General features: G+C 39.6%; 1 non-coding gene across 1 annotated transcript; it reads right to left on the minus strand.

Moving 5' to 3' along the window:
- Positions 1 to 5,658: 5,658 nt before the first annotated feature.
- Positions 5,659 to 5,731, minus strand: Trnak-uuu (transfer RNA lysine (anticodon UUU)). Its single transcript has one exon. It is a non-coding gene; the product is annotated as a tRNA-Lys (tRNA).
- Positions 5,732 to 6,100: the final 369 nt, after the last annotated feature.

Genomic DNA, 6,100 nt, shown 5'->3' on the forward strand with positions numbered 1-6,100 from the left:
ACTTGAGGTGCAGTGTTTGTGTTTTGGACAAGTATCTTAGTCTGGCTTTGACTGATGTTTAAGCCGAACTTCTGGCAAGCAGCAGATAGTTTGTCAACCATGGACTGTAATTGAATATCAGAATCAGCCACAATAGCTGCATCATCAGCATACAGGAGTTCCCTGACAAGTAGCTTCCTAACCTTGGTTTTTGCCCACAGCCTTGATACATTAAATAGTTTTCCAGAGGATCTTGTATGGAGAAACACACCTTCGTTTATGTCGCTGTACGCATAATGCAGTAGACAGGAGAAGAATATGCCAAACAAAGTAGGTGCGAGCACACATCCCTGCTTGACACCACTGCAAACCTCAAAAGGTGCTGATTGGGCTCCATTGAATTTGACAGTACATTTAGTTTCCTCGTGAAAACACTCAATTAACTTCAGTAGTTTGGGAGGGCAACCTATTTTCCTCAGGAGTTTGAAAAGGCCACTTCTGCTGACCATGTCAAAAGCTTTAGTCAGATCAACAAAAACAATGTAAAGGGGTCTGTCTCTCTCTCTGAATTTTTCCTGCAGTAGTCGTAGAGAAGATATCATGTCTATAGTGGATCTACCACTCCTGAATCCACACTGAGACTCTGGGTAGACTCTAGAAGCTATCACTTGCAGCCTGGATAGTGCCACTCTAGCAAAGATTTTGCCCACTATACTGAGGAGAGAGATACCCCTGTAGTTGTTGCAGTCACTCCGATCCCCTTTGTTCTTGTATATTGTGACTATAGTTGCGTCACGCATGTCCTGTGGGACATGACCTGTTTCCCAACAGCGGCAGAGGAGAGTATAGAGTTCAGGGAGCAGGAGTGATTCGTTGACTTTCACTACTTCCACTGGGATACCATCGCTCCCAGGAGATTTTCTATTTTTTAAGCAGTTAATTGCTTTTTTGAGGTCACTAAGGCTCGGAAGCTCATCTAGGCATTCCAGTACTGGAAGATCTGGTAGAGAAGCCAGGGCGACATCGTCTACTGTATTCTGTGTGGCATAGACTTCGAGGTAGTGTTCTGTCCATCGTTCTAGCTGCTTGGTTTGATCTGTAATTTTTTCTCCTGATTTGGATAGAAGGGGGGCAGGCTTAGACACTGTTGGACCCAGGGCCGCTTTAATGACATCAAATAGAGCTTTGCTATTTCCTGAGTGGAGACTGTCTTGGATTCTGTTGCAGGTATCCCTCCAAAAGTTGTTAGCACATTTTCTAGCCATTTGTTTCGCTTCTTTATTAGCACTTTTGAAGGCTTCCAAAGATTTTGGATTAGGCTTTGTCTTGTGAGCGAGGTGTGCAGATCGTTTTTTCTCGATGCAAGGTTCCATATGTGCTAGATTCGCCTCAAACCAGTCTACATTTTTGTGTTTTTGAGGCCCAAAGGCGGTGATTGCCGAACTGTAGATTACGTCTCTTAATTTCTCCCATCTGATAGAGATGTCTTCTTCATCACTTAACGAGGGGATTGAACTGTTCAGGAGCTCGCCAAAGAGTGCACACTTCTCTGGGTCACCTACATGGTTGACGTTAATTCGGCTAGTTCTGGGTTGAGTGGAAGTGTAAGCCTTCTTGAGAAGTAGTTTGATTTTGCTTAGCACTAGTGAATGGTGTGAGTTGCAGTCCGCACTATGGTATGAACGGCTGTGGATGACACTTTTCAGATCCATCCTTCGGGTGATGCAGAGGTCAAGCTGGTGCCACCTTTTTGAGCGTGGGTGCTGCCAAGAGACTTTATGGCGTTCCTTGCCAGAGAAGAATGTATTTGTTACACACAGTTCATGAGAGCTACAGAAATCGAGTAGCCTTTGGCCATTGCCATTTATTTTGCCAACACCATGAGGTCCCAAGCATTTTGGCCATGCATCATTTCCATCACCAACACGGGCATTAAAGTCTCCATTTATATAGAGGTGCTCGGACATTGGAATACTTTTAATTACGTCCTCTAGAGCTTAAAAGAATCTGTCCTTGTCCTCTTCCGGTGCAGCAAGGGTTGGTGAGTAAGCACAGATTACATTAACTTTGCCTTGCGGTGATGCAAATTTCATGTGTGCTACTCTTTCATTGCCAATGGAAAACATTGCAATGCAGGGGACGAGACTGTTTCTTATTGCGAAGCCGACGCCATGTATTCTAGGGCTTTGTTCTGGTTTTCCTTGCCAGTAGAATGTATAGTTGCTTTCTGTAAGAGATCCACTGTCTGCCAGTCTGGTTTCTTGCAGGCAGGCCACATCAATGTTTAGTCTGCTGAGTTCTCTGTCGATGATAGCTGTTTGTCGCATGTCGTTGACGAGTTCAGGGTCAGTATTGAAGCCGGGACACATTGTCCGTATGTTCCAGCTTGCTAAACGCATTAATGTTGAAGGTTTTCTTTTGATTTTATTTGCAGGTGCGGGTGAGCAGCTAGCTTTTTGATTTTGTCTTAGCACCAAGCACCCAGTGGTGCGGCAAGCTGTGGCGGGATAGCACTTTATTGTCCGAGGGCTGCTCGGCTTAAGGCAGGCAGTAGCTATCTAGTGAGGCTAAAAAGCCCCTCCTACCGTCAAGAGTGGTCCCTGGCGTTCCAGCTTACGCAAATCGGCTAGGAACTTATCACCGGTAACTACCACTCTCCGTGTTTTTTCAAAGACATTACTGTCAGAGATGGAGTGACCTCTCCATTTGCTGGGGGAAAGCCTGGGCGGTAAATTTGCTAGTGCTGGGCTGCCCACACGTCAGCACACGCCTCTCTTCCATACTGACCGGGTCCAAAGGGATGGCGAGCCATCACAATTTGGGGACAGGTGGCTGCAGGAGTTTGCCAGAGAGCAGTAGTCTTACTACTGTCCCCCCGCCTACGGGGCTCCAGGACCGGATTTTCTGTTAGGGTTTACTCCCTTAGCCTTAGACCTTACAGGGACACACACACAAGGCAGTGCGGCTATTGACCCATAGCTAGGGGTTTGGTTTGTGGGCAACAGGGCGTGTCCGTACGCCGACGGGCCATGCCTGCCTCACATCTTGGGGCCAAACCTCCTCCGAGACCCTTGCAGTTTAGCCTGAGGCTTCGCAGCCTCAGTTTCCATCTGCCACCACGAGGAGGTACTGCATAGGACTTGCTGTGGAGAGGCTATGTACTGGCAAGAGAGACTTACAAAATTGCTCCCCTTTCACAGATGCTAGCCAGCGGTGGCAACAAGTTAAGCTACCACACTAGACGCTTCACACAGCCATTATTATTGTCTGTCCAATATATATATATATATATAAATTCTAGTAATCTATATCATTGTAATTTTGTAGTGACAATAATATTTTATTTATTTATTTAAAGCACAATTGAATATTTTTGAACATTAAAAATGGTCATTAAAAAAATAATTTTACATTTTATAAAAATAGCAGAAATTATTTTTTTCCCCTCTGTAATACATAGATCTAGATTTATAGCTTGAAAAATTAGAACTCATGTAAAAAAAAGAAAAAAAAAAGAAGAAAGAAAGAAAGAAATGTGTTATTTATTTTGAATGTTTTATTTTAAAAGTAATCTACAAATTAACCAAATGTACATCAATAACCAAATTTAAATAATTTTTATAGTGCTATTGTTTTGCTCTGTAACCCATAACTAGACCAACTAGTAACAAAACTAAAATATACAGATTGGATTTCTAGGTTGTGTAGAATCTACAACAAGATTAAAAACCATGACCCGAGTCCGGATCACTTAGTGGGGAATGAGAATCATACAGTTGTGCCCCTTGAAATTGACGAAGGTTAAAGGTTGTATTCACCCACTCGGGCGAGACCCTGTGACTTTGAAGAGAGTAAAACAAAAGAGCTGATCTACAACGAGGAGGAGGGAGGTCAGAAGGAAGAAATGAAAGCTTGTCACAGATTAAACAGAAAACCAGATTGAAATGGAGCATTGGGGCAGCGAGACAACAGAACGGAACCAAAAGAGGAAATTGAGAAGCGATCACGTGGGAGATCATGACAACGAAACAAAAGATTTCTTTTAGATCTGCTGGCGAATGAACATTTTTAAGTATATTGAGGAATATTGGTTAATATATATATATATATATATATATATAATTCTTCAAGGCCCAATGTTGAAATATGTTCTAACCTTTTTAATTATTGATTTGAAAAACCTAAGTGTATTCAAAAATTAATTATTCTTTTTTTTTTTTCAAAAGTAAATTCATGCTATATAATTTTATATTGTCTTCTGTACATACAATTTTATAACATAATTACTACCATTATTTTTATATTGTGAGTTACTGTGTTAGTTATTCAAATTATAATTACGTGCTAGAAAACCATTTTATTGTTAGTGAAACTTGTGGTCTGATAATTGCGGTATAATATATGTTGCCACTTTCATCATGATTACTTTTCTTTTGTTTACATATTAATTATGTGTATATTGTTATCATTTATAATTTTTGTCTGCTTTTGTAGCACTTGTGCTTTGTGGAAAACAAAATAAAAATGTTTATAAATGACACATAATTATCTTCCTTCTTTAAGAAACTTCTGTAAATTTTGTAAGGTAAGAGAAAATAGCCATGTTTTCCTAAGAGAACATTCATTTTAATAATCCGGCAGTCGAATCTGTATAATTTTTCTTCTCAACAAGAGATTTTTCTTTGTCTAGGACTCAAAGTAATTAAGTTGGGTCTGTTCAGGGCCGGTCTTAGGCCACTTTAAAATATGCTACCGCATTGGGCCCCATACTTTCATAGGCCCCGCGCAAATTCTAGGTGTAAATTATTTAATTAAACCATTTTAACTTATTATTATAGGGTTCTTGGAATTCTGATTCAATTGCAAAATATACGAAAAAGTGATTAATATCTCCTGAAATTATTAAAATCTTCTGAAAACTCATGCAAATCTTCTTAAAAAACAGACAAAATTGTCATTTTGGGGTGTCTTCAATATGGAAAACACCAATCCTACTCGCGATAAAAAAAATTGCCAGCTTTCATTTAATAAAATGAGGCGAAATCTATCTCGACATCTTAAAAAAAAGCGATATTTCGCTAGTGAATAGTAAATCTAAAAGGCAGATCTGAATGTTTATCTGCTTTTTGTTGGAAAACTACTATCTACTGTAGATATCTCGTAAAGTTAATCTGACAGTGATTTTGTACTAAGTAAAGTATGAATAAAATGCAAAGACGAATTTTTTAAAAACACAAAATCTTAATTTTCACTTATTATCCTTATCCCTATCAAGAATGGGCCTCACGCAATCCTTTTCGCATAGGGCCCCGCAATCTGTAGGACCGGTCCTGGGTCTGTTGGTTTGAATGTCTTTCAAGAACAATAACTCCGGCTCTTATTTTGCAATGTCTTCTAAAAGTAAAGTTGATTTTATATTTTTAAAACTATCTAATTGTGCCATAGATAATACATAAAAAAGTTCAATATATATATATATATACATTTTTTTTTAAACAAAGCTTACAGTGAGTGAAATTACATCAATTATTTTAAATCAATTCTTTAACCAATTCTTGATCTTAATAAGTGGGAGATATATCGTGTACAAGATTTCAATAGCCATATGCACATCATGCTGATATAAAAAATACTGCAAATTTAGAAAATAATAAAATTAAAAAAAAAAAAAAAATCAGACGCCCGATAAGGGACTTGAACCCTTGACCCTCAGATTAAAAGTCTGATGCTCTACCGACTGAGCTAACCGGGCCTACTGTAATGTCATGGGCCAGTGGCGTAACAGGGTGCCCGTTGGCCCGGGTTCAAGAATATGTTGATGGGCCCCTCCCCCCTCCCCATATGGCAAATATTTTGTGTGACAAATAAATCCAGTATGGGTACATGTACTAAAAGACATTTCAATACAAGTTCATGAGCACAGCTGACAGCATCATTTAAGGTCATGTGTCAGTATTGTTTGGCACATTGACTCTTCGCGATGACCACCAAATCTGTTTGCTGTATGTTGAAGTTGTTGCATGCTATACTAAAGTTCACTATGCGATGAGTTACTTTCAGTCTGTAATTTCAACGTATTCAATGCACTCTTTGTTTACACCATGCACCATCGTTCATGTTG

Source organism: Biomphalaria glabrata, chromosome 8 (assembly GCF_947242115.1).
Source record: "Biomphalaria glabrata chromosome 8, xgBioGlab47.1, whole genome shotgun sequence".
Lineage (NCBI taxonomy): Eukaryota > Metazoa > Mollusca > Gastropoda > Planorbidae > Biomphalaria > Biomphalaria glabrata.